The sequence below is a fragment of the Coregonus lavaretus genome (assembly GCF_964263955.1).
Source record: "Coregonus lavaretus genome assembly, chromosome: 1".
In the NCBI taxonomy this organism is placed as follows: Eukaryota; Metazoa; Chordata; class Actinopteri; order Salmoniformes; family Salmonidae; genus Coregonus; species Coregonus lavaretus.
The window spans coordinates 3,662,123-3,681,392 of NC_139988.1; the positions used below are offsets into that span (position 1 = coordinate 3,662,123).

Below are 19,270 nucleotides of genomic sequence, written 5' to 3' on the forward strand. Positions count from 1 at the left end.
GCTTGGTGCGTGGAGCAGCGACGGGCCGGACCTGGCTGACGACTCGCACCCCGGGCTTGGTGCGAGTAGCAGGAACGGGCTGAACCAGGCTGACGACTCGCACCCCTGACTTGGTGCGAGTGGCAGGAACAGGCTGGACCAGGCTGACGACTCGCACCCCTGGCTTGGTGCGAGTGGCAGGAACGGGCTGGACCAGGCTGACGACGCACACCATAGGCTTGGTGCGTGGAGCAGGGACAGGCCGGGCTGGGCTGGCGACGCACACCGTAGGCTTGGTGCGTGGAGCAGGGACAGGCCGGGCTGGGCTGGCGACGCACACCGTAGGCTTGGTGCGTGGAGCAGGAACAGGCCGGGCTGGGCTGTCGACGCACACCGTAGGCTTGGTGCGTGGAGCAGGAACAGACCGGGCAGGGATGGCGACGCACACCGTAGGCTTGGTGCGTGGAGCAGGAACAGGCCGGGCAGGGCTGGCGACGCACACCGTAGGCTTGGTGCGTGGAGCAGAAACAGGCCGGGCAGGGCTGGCGACGCACAACGTAGGCTTGGTGCGTGGAGCAGGAACAGGCCGGGCTGGGCTGGCGACGCACACCGTAGGCTTGGTGCGTGGAGCAGGGACAGGCTGGGCTGGGCTGGCGACGCACACCGTAGGCTTGGTGCGTGGAGCAGGGACAGGCCGGACTGGGCTGGCGACGCACACCGTAGGCTTGGTGCGTGGAGCAGGAACAGGCCGGACTGGGCTATGGAGACGGATAGGAGACCTGGAGTGAAGAGCTGCCACAACCCATCCTGGCTGAATGCCTACCTTCACACACTCTGTGTGAGGCATCAGCACAGGACGTACAGGGCTGTGTACCCGTACTGGCATAACAGCACGTGACACTGGCGCAGGATATCCGGGACAGAGGAGAGGCACTGGAGGCCACGAGCGCTGAGCCGGCACACTCCGTCCTGGCTGCATGCCCACCTTCGCACAACACGTGCGGGGTGCTCGCACAGGACGTACCGGACTATGCCGGACCACTCGTGGCACAGTGCGCAGCTCCGCATACCGCGGAACCTGCCCAGTCTCATGCTGCCATGCCTGAGTACGGGGAGTTGGCTCTGCTCTCCATCCAGGCTCTGCCAACCTGCCTTCTGGCCCCCAAAACCCGGTGGCCTCCTCTCCTAATCTCCCAATTCGCCCTGTGGCAGCCTCCTGCTGCCCAGTCGCCCATGCCGTGTGCCCCCCCTAAAAATTTATTGGGGGTGCCTCTCGTCCTTCCGACGATGGCACTGCTGACGCCGCTGCTCCTCTCTCGCCAGGGCCTTAATCCTACCCCAAGGTCCCTTGCCCCCGAGCATGTCCTCCCAGGACCACGATTTGCCCACCTGGGCCATCGCCAGCCTCTCCATCTCCTTTCCTGGCGCTTCCTCCCATGACCAGGCTGCCTGCTCCTGGACACGCTGCTTGGTCCTTTTACGGTGGGTTTTTCTGTCACGATCGTCGTAGGAGTGAGTAGACCAATGCGCAGCGTGTTGAGCGAACATCATACTTTATTATATTAAAGCACAAAAACCAAAACAATAAACGACTCGTGAAGTCCACGGTGACAAAGACCGACAAGGAACAAAAACCCACAAACACAAAGTGAAACACAGACAGTTAAATATGGCTCCCAATCAGAGACAACCAGCACACAGCTGACACTCGTTGCCTCTGATTGGGAGTCACTCAGTTAAACATAGAAATACACAACCTAGAACACCCAACAAAGAAACAGAACACATAGAATGAACACACCCTGGCTCAACATAATGAGTCCCAGAGCCAGGGTGTGACATGGAGGCGATATGATCCTTGTGGAACTGACAGCGTTTTAACTACGTTACAGATATGAAACAAACAGACAATCATAATATCAGTAAAAAAAATATCACATTCCCAGTTTATGCTACAAAACCAACTTTAAAAAAATTGGTTCTATTTGACTCAACATTCAATGACGTACAGTAAGACGTTGTTGGCAGAATAGATTGATGCAGTTCAATGCATGATTAATATAATTCACCAATCCATTTCTTGGTAGTCCAAAAAATATTGCTATCAGGTTGTAAATCACCGCTGGACTGGTACATTGTTTGCTGCCTCCATTCGGGATGCACTGTTTCAGTTTCAATGACTCAATATTCTGGGCAAAAACGGACGAATGTAACTAAGGCTGGGAATGTCAATACAATCAAACTAGCAAGGGCAATGATCACAAGTCAGTCATAACGTGGCTAATAGGCTAGCATATCTATTTATGTAGGAAGCTAAAAACACAGAGCCTAACGTTGACTAGATAGCTAGCTAGCTAGCTAGCTAGCTAGCTGCTAGGAGGATGTCATGTCATGCCATTGGAGGAGGTGAGTGACTTTTTCCCCTCATGTGGTTTTCGGTGGCTATACACAGCTAGAGATGCAGGTGTCATTTGGTCAGCTAGCGAGAACTTGAATGACTGTTATTTAGTTAGCATATCTATAGCGTTTGCAAATTCACTCTGGCTATCTACTCCGATTTCAGAGCACTCTCGTCTGAGTGTGCCAGAGTGCAGAATAATTGATGAATTTATGAACGCGCTAGATATAACCGGTGTCAGTAAACGTAGACAAAAAAAGTAATAGTTAGTCAAGAATGTTCAGCCTAACCAGCTCTGCTACGGCGAGTAAAATGGTCAAGGTGAGGTGTTCTCTCATTTGTGTCTGGAAGTAGCTAGCTAGCAAGCTAGTCAACTTTAGCCAGTTAGCTTGGGTTCTTGGTTGGGACCAGCGTGCATTGGCAGGCAAGCTGCAAAAGGACGGGCAGGCTACAATTCCTCATCGTTTATCAGTGCAATTTTGACGGCCAACTAACTGGAAAAAGATTGAGAGGGTTTATCTAATGTTCCTTCGTTAGATTTGAGGTCATCTTGCTCTGGCTAGCATTAGTTGTTGATCTTGTTGTTGTTGATGTGCATAACTGAGAGAGAGAGAGCCTACCTACAGTGGGGGAAAAAAGTATTTAGTCAGCCACCAATTGTGCAAGTTCTCCCACTTAAAAAGATGAGAGAGGCCTGTAATTTTCATCATAGGTACACGTCAACTATGACAGACAAATTGAGAAAAAAATATCCAGAAAATCACATTGTAGGATTTTTAATGAATTTATTTGCAAATTATGGTGGAAAATAACTATTTGGTCACCTACAAACAAGCAAGATTTCTGGCTCTCACAAACCTGTTACTTATTATTTAAGAGGCTCCTCTGTCCTCCACTCGTTACCTGTATTAATGGCACCTGTTTGAACTTGTTATCAGTATAAAAGACACCTGTCCACAACCTCAAATAGTCATACTCCAAACTCCACTATGGCCAAGACCAAAGAGCTGTCAAAGGACACCAGAAACAAAATTTTAGACCTGCACCAGGCTGGGAAGACTGAATCTGCAATAGGTAAGCAGCTTGGTTTGAAGAAATCAACTGTGGGAGCAATTATTAGGAAATGGAAGACATACAAGACCACTGATATGCTCCCTAGATCTGGGGCTCCACGCAAGATCTCACCCCGTGGGGTCAAAATGATCACAAGAACGGTGAGCAAAAATCCCAGAACCACACGGGGGGACCTAGTGAATGACCTGCAGAGAGCTGGGACCAAAGTAACAAAGCCTACCATCAGTAACACACTACGCCGCCAGGGACTCAAATCCTGCAGTGACAGATGTGTCCCCCTGCTTAAGCCAGTACATGTCCAGGCCCGTCTGAAGTTTGCTAGAGTGCATTTGGATGATCCAGAAGAGGATTGGGAGAATGTCATATGGTCAGATGAAACCAAAATATAACTTTTTGGTAAAAACTCAACTCTTCGTGTTTGGAGGACAAATAATGCTGAGTTGCATCCAAAGAACACCATACCTACTGTGAAGCATGGGGGTGGAAACATCATGCTTTGGGGCTGTTTTTAAGCAAAGGGACCAGGACGACTGATCCGTGTAAAGGAAAGAATGAATGGGGCCATGTATCGTGAGATTTTGAGTGAAAACCTCCTTCCATCAGCAAGGACATTGAAGATGAAACTTGGCTGGGTCTTTCAGCATGACAATGATCCCAAACACACCGCCCGGGCAACGAAGGAGTGGCTTCGTAAGAAGCATTTCAAGGTCCTGGAGTGGCCTAGCCAGTCTCCAGATCTCAACCCCATAGAAAATATTTGGAGGGAGTTGAAAGCCCCAAAACATCACTGCTCTAGAGGAGGTCTGCATGGAGGAATGGGCCAAAATACCAGCAACAGTGTGTGAAAACCTTGTGAAGAATTACAGAAAACGTTTGACCTGTGTCATTGCCAACAAAGGGTATATAACAAAGTATTGAGAAACTTTTGTTTTTGACCAAATACTTATTCTCCACCAAAATCTACAATGTGATTTTCTGGATTTTTTTTTCTCATTTTGTCTGTCATAGTTGACGTGTACCTATGATGAAAATTACAGGCATCTCTCATCTTTTTAAGTGGGAGAACTTGCACAATTGGTGGCTGACTAAATACTTTTTTTCCCCACTGTATTCATGGTTGTTTGATCAATAGTACTCTAAAGTTCCCAAATATAAGAGGACTCCCGTGGTATTTACATATTTGCAGAAATCCATTCAGGTGTATTTCGTGGCTTTTGGCGAATGCGTTCTAATGATCTAAAGTCTCGCTGTTGCTACTGCCTGTAAACACACAGTCCAGTTCAACGTGAATGATGGCAGGCCCGTCACCGTTCTGCGTCCTTGGACAAGACAAATGTTTTTATTAGGTTTTATTCACTGCAGTGTCTATGAATTGTCCAGATGCATGGTGCTTTCCCACTCTATATTGCTATAGAATTTTCTCATATGCCTTAGAATGTTTGGGAATTACATATACTAAGAATTTCAGAAAACGTGAAAATGACCATATCTAAGTGCTCGCTAGTTAGATTTTGTATTTTTTTTTATTCACATTCTTCCTGGGGTTGTATATGAACAGATCTTCATAAGATTTAATGTTGCTAAAATGCTGTCAGTTCCACTTTAATAGACCAATAAGAATAAGAGTTCCAAACCTCTCTGCCAATAACAGCTAGTTTTCAGTTTCCCCCTCCCCACTCAGACCACACCCAGACAGTCCTCGCAAAATTCTAGCTTGATAAATTGCTGTTTGCTAAGAAGCTATTTTTGTTTATTTTTTACAATTGTAATTTAAAAACACAGTACCCAGAAATTATATTGAGATAAAAAAAAGGCTACATTGGACCTTCCATCGATCAAACAACCAATCAGTCAACCAACCAATCAATCAATTAATCACTCAATCAAAACTCTGTCTATCTCTCTCTCTCTCTTGCTCTTTCACAGAATTATAGAACTTCCTAAAGGATGAAAGGATAGTTTTCAAAGAGAGAATGAAAGAAAAGAGAGACATTTGAGAGGAGAGGAGAGGAGAGGAGAGGAGAGGAGAGGAGAGGAGAGGAGAGGAGAGGAGAGGAGAGGAGAGGAGAGGAGAGGAGAGGGGAGGGGAGGGGAGAGGAGAGGAGAGGAGGGGAGAGGAGGGGAGAGGAGAGGAGAGGAGAGGAGAGGAGAGGAGAGGAGAGGAGAGGAGAGGAGAGAAATACCTCCTATTACGCAAGTCAGGATATCCTCAGTATGTCACTGTGCTATATGTATTGTGTAATATTTTTCTCTCTCTCCTGCCCTCTCTCGCTTTCTCCAGGGCGAGAGCAAGACCAAGGACCTACAGGCCTCTGAGTCCCATGAACATATGTCTAGTCCACACACACACACACTCACCTGACACCCGCTCCCTTTGTTTGCTCCCAGGCCCTCTCTGATGAGGCAGCTAAGGTGGTGTACCAGATGAAGAGAGCCAGCAGTGTGTGCCAGAGCAGAAGGAAACAGACGGACATGGTGGCTCTGTGAGGAGCCAGACCACAGCAGTCACAGGTGGCAAAGCCAATTTTGCAGCATCAACAGTTGGGCAAAAACTGGTCGCCATGTTAGAGACTGTCCAAGACTGGACACTCACTCAAATAACTCCTAATGTACTACCTAAATATTATATAAATATGTCTCGTATGAATGTTTTGGTACTTGTACATAAAAATATATTTAAGATGACTGGTGTTTTGATTTTGTTATAAGACCTATTGTAAAGGGAGTCTTTTCTTTAAACCTACGTTCTCTCCTTATACCTCCTCACACGCAAACACTCTCCGTCTGGTCAACTGGTAACCGAAGAAGAAACCTGATACATAATATCATGATCCAGTTTACATAAGGACTCAGGCAGACGTCTGTACACAGACACAAAGCACATCAGACGAACTCCCCTTTTATCTACAGCAATCGCTGCTGATGGAGGCACAATGTTATGTTTGCCCTAGCACTCAGACAACTAATTCAAATCAAAGGTGTGATGAGTTTGGGTTCCCAGGGGTTGAGAGCCACTGATCTACAGTACCTGGCCCTGGGGAAACCAACTCATTGACCCACCACCTGTTCATAATTAGTGTATAGATACACTACATGGCCAGAAGTATGTGGACAACTGCACGTCGAACATATAATTCCAAAATCATGGGCTTTAATATGGAGTTGGTCTCCCCTTGCTGCTATAACAGCCTCCACTCTTTTGGGAAGGCTTTCCACTAGATGTTGGAACATTGCTGCGGGGACTTGCTTCCATTCAGCCACAAGAGCATTAGTGAGGTCGGGCACTGATGTTGGGCGATTAGGCCCTGGCTCGCAGTCGGCGTTCCAATTCATCCCAAAGGCGTTCGATGAGGTTGAGGTCAGGGCTCTGTGCAGGCCAGCCAAGTTCTTCCACACCAATCTCGACAAACCGTTTCTGTATGGACCTCGCGTTGTGCACGGGGGCATTTTCATGCTGAAACAGGAAAGAGCCTTCCCCAAACTGTTGCCACAAAGTTGGAAGCACAGAATCATATAGAATGTCATTGTATGCTGTAGCATTAAGATTTCCCTTCACTGGAACTAAGGGCCTAGCCCGAACCATGAAAAACAGCCCCAGATCATTATTCCTCCTCCACCAAACTTTACAGTTGGCAATATGCATTGGGACAGGTAGCGTTCTCCTGGCGTACACCAAACCCAGATTCGTCAGTCGGACTGCCAGATGGTGAAGCGTGATTCATCACTCCAGAGAACGCGTTTCCATTGCTCCAGAGTCCAATGGCGCTTGGCATTGCGCATTGTGATCTTAGGCTTGTGTGCGGCTGCTCAGCCATGGAAACCCATTTAATGAAGCTCCCGACAAACAGTTATTGTGCTGACGTTGCTTCCAGAGGCAGTTTGGCTTGTGTGGCCTACCACTTGGCGGCTGAGCCGTTGTTGCTCCTAGACGTTTCCACTTCACAATAACAGCACTTACACTTATAGTTGAACCTTTATTTAACTAGGCAAGTAAGTTAAGACCAAATTGTTATTTACAATGACGGCCTACCAAAAGGTAAAAGGCCTCCTGTGGGGACGGGGGCTGGGATTAAAATAAAAAGAGACCTAAGACAACAACACAGCATGGCAGCAACACATGACAACACAGCATGGTAGCAACACCACATGACAACAACATGGCAGCAGCACAACATGGTAGCAGCAGGGACGGCCTGTTCAATAGGGCGATATGGGCGACGCACTGCCAAACGGGAAAGGAAGGGATTTTTTTTCTAATCAATTATATCACGGCAACAGTAGTTATCAGTGTTGTAATCTATACGTCTGATCTGCCACAGTGCCACACTGCCACTAAATGTCGAATCAGGCTAAAGTCGTGCTTCAAATGGCTCCACCCCCTTTTGGGGCGATTTCAGTCAGATTGAAAATCGCCCAGAACTTCTGTCATAGACTCCCATGTAAAATCTATTTTTTTCAAATTTCAGAGCCTTCAATACAATCTCAATGGGTGTCTGTGGGCTTGCACTTACGCGCTTTCGTCATACGTTACGTAACCATGAACGTAACTGAGAAAAGAGTGGATTGTTTGAAAGAAGTTCCTTTTAATCGGCGAACAAATGAAGATAAATTGGCAACGAAACAATTAGGACCTCCCAGACCAAATTTAATAATTCAACAGGTTTCTACTAAAGGCGGAAAGTCCCACACCCGAGGATTTTCCAAAAATTGGTACGAACGAAAAAAGACATTGCCACTCACTCAACTGGATGACGAGGGATACAGGCTAGCTGTCCGCCGCCACAACGATGAGGTTAGTGTTGATAATCACAAGTTTACTGGATGTGGATATGGTGTAATAAAGGCAGTTTATTCAGAGGTAAATATATCTGGAATCGCGTTCACGGACCCGTTCGTCAAACTCTTAGGGAGCTATAAATTAAGCCCCATTACTTACCATATCAGATAAGAGAAATTGCTGCAGCTACATATATTTTACATCCTGGCCCTACATAGTTCACTATTTGCATCACTTACCAAAATATTACATGTGGTCATATATGCTTGGAAAGTGGAGATGCCATAGAACGTCAAAAAAGTAAACATTGCTGGAGACACATTGCCGTTTTGGAGAAGACATCGCGTTTGCTAGCGAAGAGATTTGTTGTGGCAAATGAACTTGGGCTGGGAATTGCCAGGAACCTCACGATAAGATATATGCATCAGCATTGCGAGTCTCATGATTCTATACGTATTGCGATTCGATACTGTGATTTTATTGCGCACCATATGTCTGTTGCAGAGGGATCAGAAAGCCATGAGAACGAGTTTTGATCAGTCATGGAAATAAAAGTGCTGAAAACAAATTGGCTCCCAATGTGAAAAGATTGAGAACAAGCTATGAAGGAACAATAATGGTGTTTTGGTGCAGGTACAGCCAACTAGCGCTAAAATATTGCGATATTGTCAATACAGTATATCGTAAAGTATCACTATGTAACTCGATTTCTTTCACCCCAATCCCTCAAATTAACGGTAAATAACTGAATTGTTTGCCCCACATTTAGCTAAGATGATTAGCTAGCCAGCTAAAATGTTTTAGTTAGTTAGCAGTCGCATCTACAATAGTTTACTGTCAATAACATGTCTCCAAAAATGACGTGGTGTCTCCAATTGTGTTGACATTTTACAATTGCAATGCGCATCCATGAGTATCCACTTTCTGTAGCTCAGCTGGTAGAGCATGGTGCTTGTAACGCCAAGGTAGTGGGTTCGATCCCCGGGACCACCCATACACAAAAATGTATGCACGCATGACTGTAAGTCGCTTTGGATAAAAGCGTCTGCTAAATGGCATATTATTATTATTATTATTATTATTATTATTATCTGAAGAGAGCCCCGAAACATTGTGTGCAGACATTTTATGCAATAAATGAAGTAGGTTCAATCTAGTAGTTCTGATCTTCTGATTGGTCCTGATGAGTTGGGCGAGGTCCCCTGCAGGCTACTGTCACTGTTGCATTGGCTCTGAGTCGGGTTCTCTGTCTTCAAATGTTCAGCCTAAGAGAGGGGATTTTTGTGTGTGTGTGTGTGTGTGTGTGTTTAACAGTGATGATGTGTGTGTGTGTGTGTGTGTGTTTAACAGTGATGATGTGTGTGTGTGTGTGTTTGTGTGTGTGTGTGTCCTCAGAGCAAGAACTCGTGAGTTGGAAGAACTGAGAGGCCTATGGCGTGGGTGTTGTCCTTGGCCACCTGCTGACAAGGCTGACAAGATAGGACCCTTTTGTCCATTGTTATTGGATAGGAACAGAACTTATAACCAGCTCCTGACCTAAATAGATCTTAGCACAACATTTTACTCAACATATCATATTCCATATTCACTATAACAAATATATTTACTACGACATTAGCAAGAACCGCCACATCCTCAGCCGGCTAATCCAGTGTGTGAAGTTTTGCGGAGTGTTTGAGTTAGCTTTGCGAGGCAAAGATGAAACTGAGGGCTCCACCAACCCTGGTAAGCCAACACTTTTGAGATCAGTCAATAAATGCTTCTGGTATTGACTTATATGCTGCCCCTGTCTTCATGTTGTTGCTGGACATATCTTTTTTTAAATGTGTGTAGGTCACCTAAATCATCAGAAAAATTGCCCCTCCTGAGAATTTTTTCAGGAGCTGCCACTGGGTAGCAGCACAACATGGCAGCAGCACAACATGACAACAACATGGCAGCAGCACAACATGGTAGCAGCACAAGACATGACAACAACATGGCAGCAGCACAACATGGCAGCAACACAAGACATGTTACAAATATTATTGGGCACAGACAACAGCACAAAGGCAAGAAGGTAGAGACAACAATACATCACGCGAAGCAGCCACAACTGGCAGTAAGAGTGTCCATGATTGAGTCTTTGAATGAAGAGATGGAGATAAAACTGTCCAGTTTGAGTGTTTTTTGCAGCTCGTTCCAGTCGCTAGTTGCAGCGAACTGAAAAGAGGAGCGACCCAGGGATGTGTGTGCTTTGACGGCTGCAGTAGGTATCTCAGATAGGTGGGAGTGAGGCCTAAGAGGGTTTTTACTAGCAGGGTCGAAATTTGACGAACTGACTTGCTGGGAAGGTGGCATTCTATGACAGTGCCACGTTGAAAATCACTGAGCTAAGGTTAGGGTTTTTGGGAAGGGTTAGCTAAAATGATTAAGGTTAGGGTTAGGGGAAGGGTTAGCTAAAATGATTAAGGTTAGGGTTAGGTGAAGGATTAGCTAAAGGGGTTAAGGTTAGGGTTAGGTGAAGGATTAGCTAAAGGGGTTAAGGTTAGGGTTAGTTGAAGGATTAGCTAAAGGGGTTAAGGTTAGGGTTAGGCAAAGGTTTTTTTTTTTTTTTTTTTTTGGGGGGGTGGGGGGGTAGATCAGCTTAATATTGCAGATAGATTGTATCAATGTAATTGTGTGCATCACTTCCAATCCCCCATGTTTATATATATATATATATATATATATACAGTGAGGGAAAACAATTGTTGATCCCCTGCTGATTTTGTACGTTTGCCCACTGACAAAGAAATGATCAGTCTATAAATTTAATGGTAGGTTTATTTGAACAGTGAGAGACAGAATAACAACAAAAAAATCCAGAAAAACGCATGTCAAAAATGTTATAAATTGATTTGCATTTTAATGAGGGAAATAAGTATTTGACCCCCTCTCAATCAAAAAGATTTCTGGCTCCCAGGTGTCTTTTATACAAGTAACAAGCTGAGATTCTTAAAGGGAGTGCTCCTAATCTCAGCTTGTTACCTGTATAAAAGACACCTGTCCACAGAAGCAATCAATCAATCAGATTCCAAACTCTCCACCATGGCCAAGACCAAAGAGCTCTCCAAGGATGCCAGGGACAAGATTGTAGATCTACACAAGGCTGGAATGGGCTACAAGACCATCGCCAAGCAGCTTGGTGAAAAGGTGACAACAGTTGGTGCGATTATTCGCAAATGGAAGAAAAACAAAAGAACTGTCAATCTCCCTCGGCCTGGGGCTCCATGCAAGATCTCACCTCGTGGAGTTGCAATGATCATGAGAACGGTGAGGAATCAGCCCAGAACTACACGGGAGGATCTTGTCAATGATCTCAAGGCAGCTGGGACCATAGTCACCAAGAAAACAATTGGTAACACACTACGCTGTGGAGGACTGAAATCCTACAGCGCCCGCAAGGTCCCCCTGCTCAAGAAAGCACATATACATGCCCGTCTGAAGTTTGCCAATGAACATCTGAATGATTCAGAGGAGAACTGGGTGAAAGTGTTGTGGTCAGATGAGACCAAAATGGAGCTCTTTGGCATCAACTCAACTCGCCGTGTTTGGAGGAGGAGGAATGCTGACCCCAAGAACACCATCCCCACCATCAAACATGGAGGTGGAAACATTATGCTTTGGGGGTGTTTTTCTGCTAAGGGGACAGGACAACTTTACTGCATCAAAGGGACGATGGACGGGGCCATGTACCATCAAATCTTGGGTGAGAACCTTCCCTCAGCCAGGGCATTGAAAATGGGTCGTGGATGGGTATTCCAGCATGACAATGACCCAAAACACACGGCCAAGGCAACAAAGGAGTGGCTCAAGAAGAAGCACATTAAGGTCCTGGAGTGGCCAAGCCAGTCTCCAGACCTTAATCCCATAGAAAATCTGTGGAGGGAGCTGAAGGTTCGAATTGCCAAACGTCAGCCTCGAAACCTTAATGACTTGGAGAAGATCTGCAAAGAGGAGTGGGACCAAATCCCTCCTGAGATGTGTGCAAACCTGGTGGCCAACTACAAGAAACGTCTGACCTCTGTGATTGCCAACAAGGGTTTTGCCACCAAGTACTTTGTCATGTTTTGCAGAGGGGTCAAATACTTATTTCCCTCATTAAAATGCAAATCACTTCATAACATTTTTTTTGTTGTTATTCTGTCTCTCACTGTTCAAATAAACCTACCATTAAAATTATAGACGGATCATTTCTTTGTCAGTGGGCAAATGTACAAAATCAGCAGGAGATCAAATACTTTTTTCCCTCACTGTATATACACACACATATATACATACATATATACACACATACATACATATACATATTGTCACAGTTTTCTAAGCCAGAACCCAGAAGCAGACCAGGACAAGGTGAGTTGAAACGAAGGTGAGTATTTATTTAACAGATTCAACAAAACGATGCAGAATAATCCAGGGGACAGAGCGGGCGGCGGAGATGAGTTGGTGGAGGTGCAGTGGCAGATCCAATAATGGCTCGGCAGCCGCCGACAACCAGGCAGGGGTTGGGTGAAGGTTCCGGGAGATTGACTGTAGATAAAAACAAATGGAGGTAAGTACACGGCAAGCCAACAAGGTGCAAAACAACAAAACTAACGCTAGAAACTCAGAGGCTGATACGCTGACAAACATACTGTTCATGGCTAACGATCCGGCAGGGAATGGATGTCAGGTCAGAGCTTATGAAGGGTGATGATCAGGACCAGGTGTGCAGATCGCTGATGAGATGCAGGTGCGGGTAATCGGGAGATCTCCCGCCTAGCAACGTCGCCCAGCAACCAGGCAGGGAGCGTTCAAGAACCTTCAGGAACAGGAGATTCAGGGCAGAAAACTGGCAACACAGGCAGGAACCGACTCAGGACGCAAGGTTCATGACACATATATATATATATACATACACATACATACACATATACACACATACACACATACATACATACATACATACATACATACATACATACACATACATATCCTTAAAAAAATTATATATATTCCCCTTTATTACTTTCCAACCCAGCCACCCTTTCCCTACTTGGAGTAAACTAGTGAACAACAACGCCTAGGCCTCTACTTCCAGCCCATACCCACTATCTACATTTTATGGACACAGTCAATTTTACAATAATTACATTTTGTTTGTTGTTACTCCTGAACTTCTTCTACTCTCAACCTCTCCGATCATTTTCATGATGTCCATCCGGTTTGCTTCTATATGCCATATCTTTCTAACTGTGCTCTTTCACAAAAGCTCCCAACCTACAACCCATACACTTATTATGGACACAGTATGCTTTACATTATTAGTTATCTTGTTGTTAGTTGTTATTAGTCCCATCCTTCAACTCCATTCAACACCTCCCATCTATCTCTTAACACCATCCACATAGGATTTCTATTTGGCATATATATTTCAACTGTACTGTGATGTCTTACAAAAGTTCTGAACCTTTCTATTCTCATCTACAGATTGTGAATTGAAAATAAAAAATTTTGCTAATTGTATTATTATGTTATTGATCGATTGACTATGACTTCTCAGATCACCCAGTAGTGCAATCTGCAGGGTTAGCTCCAGGTAAATATTGCAATCCTTTAGCCATTCCTGGACCTGTGTCCAAAAACAAGCTACAAATGGACAGTACCAATGTCACGATCGTCGTATACAGAGGACCAATGCGCAGCGTTATTTGCGAACATGCTTTTATTATTGATACACGAACAAAATAACAAAAACGATACGTGACGTCCAAAGGTGCAAAACACAAACCTACAACAGGAACAAGATCCCACAAACACTGTGGGAAAACTGGCTGCTTAAGTATGGTTCCCAATCAGAAACAACAAGCAACAGCTGATACCCGTTGCCTCTGATTGAGAACCACACTGGCCAACATAGAAATACTAAACTAGAACGAAAACAAACGAAAACTCACACCCTGGCTCAACATACTAGAGTCCCCAGAGCCAGGGCGTGTGATTACCCCCCCCCCCCCAAAGGCGCGGACTCCGACCGCGCCAACCAAACACCACAGGGGAGGGACAGGGTGGGCACTCCGCCTTGGCGGCGGATCCGGCTCCGGGCATGATCCCCACTCCCTCTCTAACCCCCCAAAGTACCCCTGGTCCGGTCTGGCCCTGCTGACCGGAGCTGGACTGCACACTGGTGGAGCGGATTGCTCTAGCTCCGGCGTGAAGCAGCTGACCCGTGCCGAACCAGGCACCGGTGGAACAGGCACGGGCTGTGCCGGACTGACGACGCACACCACTGGCTTGGTGTGGGGAGCAGGAACGGGCCGAGCCGGGCTGACGAAACGCACCCCTGACTTGGTGCGGGGAGCAGGAGCGGACCGGGCTGACGAAGCGCACCACTGACTTGGTGCGGGGAGCAGGAGCGGGCCGGACCGGGCTGACGAAGCGCACCACTGACTTGGTGCGGGGAGCAGGAGCGGGCCGAACCGGGCTGACGATGCGCACCATAGGCTTGGTGCGTGGAGCAGGAACAGGCCGGGCCGGGCTGACGACGCGCACCACAGGCTCGATGCGAGGAACAGGAACAGGCCGGACCGTACTGGGGACACACACCACTGGCCCTACGCAGGGATCAGGAACGGGCCGGACCGGACTGGTAACACACCCCAGTACCTCTCGCCGTGCCTCTACACTTTCCCTCTCCTCTGTGACCAGTGGCCCCCTTAACCTGGCGGCCTCCTCTGCAAACCCGCTGGACCGCTCTATCGCGGCCTCCTGCTGCCCCGTCGTCCACGGCGTGAGCCCCCCCCCCCCCCTAAAAATGTTCTGGGGGTCTCTCCTCCCCGTGGGCCAGGCCCAGTCGAGGTTGATGTCCTTTAGCGATACCTCTGGCGCTGGCTCCTGGACACGCTGCTTGGTCCAGTGTTGGCGGGATCTTCTGTCACGATCGTCGTATACAGAGGACCAATGCGCAGCGTTATTTGCGAACATGCTTTTATTATTGATACACTAACAAAATAACAAAAACGATACGTGACGTCCAAATGTGCAAAACACAAACCTACAACAGGAACAAGATCCCACAAACACTGTGGGAAAACTGGCTGCTTAAGTATGGTTCCCAATCAGAGACAACAAGCAACAGCTGATACACGTTGCCTCTGATTGAGAACCACACTGGCCAACATAGAACTACAAAACTAGAACGAAAAACAAATGAAAACTCACACCCTGGCTCAACATACTAGAGCCCCCAGAGCCAGGGCGTGACAACCAAAACAAATGATCTAATGATTCTGTCTCTTCGCAGCAAAATCTGCAGAGCTGGGAAGATTGTATCCCCCATGTAAATAACATTCTATTGGTAGCAAGAATTTTATATAATAATTTAAATTGAAAGATTCTAAGTTTTGAATCCGGTGTCGTTTTGCGTATCAGTTCATAAACACTATGGCATGGGATCGGTACGTCAAAAATCTCTTCCCAACTATTTTGCAATCTATATGGGACGGCTGTCAATCCTTTGGTCCTTAAAGGAAACTGATATACTTGTTTATTTATCACAGTTTTCTTTAACCAATTATGTTCTTTAATGCAAGGCCGACAGACAAGTTCCTTACTTTTTCCCCCTTCCACTTTCCTCTTCCACTTTTGCGGTAAGGCTGCAATTATTTGGTTGTAATTTTGGGTAGAGCAGACATTTCCATATGTTTTTGTTAGCTGCATGTGCGACATAACTCCACCAGTCCTACCGATGATATCATTTACAAAGTTTATACCTTTTTTAAACTTTTTGTCAAAAAAAAAAGTTTTTTTGTCAATTAGTATATTTGAGTTTAACCACAATATTTGTTGCATTATTTGTTCTGTCGTTTCTGGAGGATTAAATTGAAATTGCAACCAACTAGTGATATCTGGGAGATGATTTCCTTTTCAAATAATTGAAAGTGAGTGGTTGTAATCTGAATAAAGGGAAAAAGGCCATTCTTGAACATTGGGTGAGACAATCTTACTAATTTGCTAGAGAACCAGTTCGGATTTAAGTATAACTTTTGTATGACTGAAGCTTTTAGTGATAGGTCTAATGCTTTAATATTTAATAATTTCTGTCCTCCGAATTCATATTCATTATATAAATAGGCCTGTTTAATTTTGTCTGGCTTGCCGTTCCAAATAAAATGGAATATTTTTTTCTCATATAATTTAAAAAACTGTTCCCTAGGCGTAGGCAAGACCATAATCAAATAGGTAAACTGGGATAATACTAAAGAGTTAATGAGGGTGATTAGGCGAAGGATTAGCTAAAAGGGTTAAGGATATGGTTAGTGGAATGGTAATCTAACATGCTAAGTCATCACAAAGTAGCTAAAAAGGAGTACGTAGTAAAACAAATGCTAATTAGCTAAAATGCTAACGTGAAGTAAAGTTGTCCATGATGAGATTCAAACTCACAACCTTTGGGTTGCTAAATGTACGCATTATACGCCAACCCATCCACCCCGACCAACCACCTTACTTTCGTATTATAATTTTTATTTAACCCCTTTTTTCTCCCCAATTTCGTGATATCCAAATTGGTAGTTATAGTCTAGTCCCATCGCTGCAACTCCCCTACGGACTCGGGAGAGGCGAAGATCGAGAGCCATGCGTCCTCCGAAACACGACCCTGCAAAGCCACACTGCTTCTTGACACACTGCTCGCTTAATCCAGAAGCCAGCCGCACCAATGTGTCAGAGGAAACACAGTCCAGCTGGTGACCGAAGTCAGCTTGCAGGTGCCCGGCCCGCCACAAGGAGTCGCTAGAGTGCGATGGGACAAGGAAATCCTGACCGGCCAAACCCTCCCTTAACCAGGACGATGCTGGGCCAATTGTGCACCGCCTCATGAATCTCCCGGTCACGGGCCGGCTGTGACACAGCCTAGGATCGAACCCGGGGCTGTATTTGTATTTATATTTATTAGGGATCCCCATTAGCTGCTGCCAAGGCAGCAGCTACACTTCCTGGAGTCCAAACATGTACATTTTACATTTTCGTCATTTAGCAGACGCTCTTATCCAGAGCGACTTACAAATTGGTGCATTCACCTTATGATAGCCAGTGGGACAACCACTTTACAATATATAAAACATTGTTTTATTATTTTTTTTAAAAATGGGGGGGGTAGGGGGAGGGTAGAAGGATTACTTTTATCCTATCCCAGGTATTCCTTAAAGAGGTGGGGTTTCAAATGTCTCCGGAAGGTGGTGAGTGACTCCGCTGTCCTGGCGTCGTGAGGGAGCTTGTTCCACCATTGGGGTGCCAGAGCAGCGAACAGTTTTGACTGGGCTGAGCGGGAACTATGCTTCCGCAGAGGTAGGGGAGCCAGCAGGCCAGAGGTGGATGAACGCAATGCCCTCGTTTGGGTGTAGGGACTGATCAGAGCCTGAAGGTACGGAGGTGCCGTTCCCCTCACAGCTCCATAGGCAAGCACCATGGTCTTGTAGCAGATTTGGGCTTCAACTGGAAGCCAGTGGAGTGTGCGGAGGGGCGGAGTGACGTGAGAGAACTTGGGAAGGTTGAACACCAGATGGGCTGCAGTGTTCTGGATTAGTTGTAGGGGTTTAATGGCACAGGCAGGGAGCCCAGCCAACAGCGAGTTGCAGTAATCCAGACGGGAGATGACAAGTGCCTGGATTAGGACCTGTGCCGTTCCTGTGTAAGGCAGGGTCGTACTCTACGAATGTTGTAGAGCATGAACCTACAGGATCGGATCACCGCTTTGATGTTAGTGGAGAACGACAGGGTGTTGTCCAGGGTCACGCCAAGGTTCTTTGCACTCTGGGAGGAGGACACAACGGAGTTGTCAACCGTGATGGCGAGATCATGGAGCGGGCAGTCCTTCCCCGGGAGGAAGAGCAGCTCCGTCTTGCCGAGGTTCAGCTTGAGGTGGTGATCCGTCATCCACACTGATATGTCTGCCAGACATGCAGAGATGCGATTCGCCACCTGGTTATCAGAAGGGGGAAAGGAGAAGATGAATTGTGTGTCGTCTGCGTAGCAATGATAGGAGAGACCATGTGAGGATATGACAGAGCCGAGTGACTTGGTGTATAGAGAGAATAGGAGAGGGCCTAGAACTGAGCCCTGGGGGACACCAGTGGTGAGAGCACGTGGTGCGGAGACAGCTTCTCGCCACGCCACTTGGTAGGAGCGACCGGTCAGGTAGGACGCAATCCAGGAGTGAGCCGTGCCGGAGATGCCCAGCTCGGAGAGGGTGGAGAGGAGGATCTGATGGTTCACAGACACGTGCCTTAGATTGCTGCACCACTCGGGTGGCCCCTTACTTTCGTTTTTGCCTTAAGTAACCATCTGTCTTGTGTAACCGTACAAAACGTAACATATGGTACTTTTTTTAGTGTCCCGGATTTCCATTTACTATGTTACGTGTAGTCTATGAGACCAGGCTGATGTGATAAAACTCTGTCCCCTCTCCCCTGTGCAGGTATCGTTCTACAATGATCTACACCTTCCTGAACTCCTCTGAGTCTGTGTTTCTTCTTCAGTCCACCAACAAGTCAGGAGAGAACGAAGGAGCCCTAGTCATCACGCCTGTATGGCTCGTGTACTGACTTTAACACAAACACAAGAACTAACACGGACACAATCACACGAAAGTATGCATGCTGAAGACACAGACAGACACAGACAGACACAGACAGACACAGACAGACACACAAAGTCTCTAAGACAGTTTAACATTACAGTTCAAACTGGCAGATTAACATTACATTACATTGTTTAAACACAACTGGACATGACTTTTTCCACATTTTGTTACGTTACAGCCGTATTCTAAAATTAATTAAATCGTTTTTTTCCCTCATCAATCTACACACTATACCCCATAATGACAAAGCAAAAAAAATCATATTTCTTGCTAATTTATAAAAAAATAAAACACTGAAATTTGACATTTACATAAGTATTCAGACCCTTTACTCAGTACTTTGTTGAAGCACCTTTGGCAGCGATTACAGCCTCAAATCTTCTTGGGTATGACACTA

The 19,270-nt window shown here is 46.1% G+C and overlaps 1 pseudogene across 1 annotated transcript in view; it reads left to right on the plus strand.

Moving 5' to 3' along the window:
• The window catches only part of LOC311119145 (circularly permutated Ras protein 1-like), a 50,245-nt pseudogene extending 44,307 nt beyond the window's left edge, over positions 1-5,938 (plus strand). Inside the window, exon 12 of the transcript in view lies at positions 5,840-5,938. The product of the transcript in view is annotated as a circularly permutated Ras protein 1-like (transcript). The remainder of the gene's footprint in view (positions 1-5,839) is intronic.
• The last annotated feature ends 13,332 nt before the right edge of the window (positions 5,939-19,270 follow it).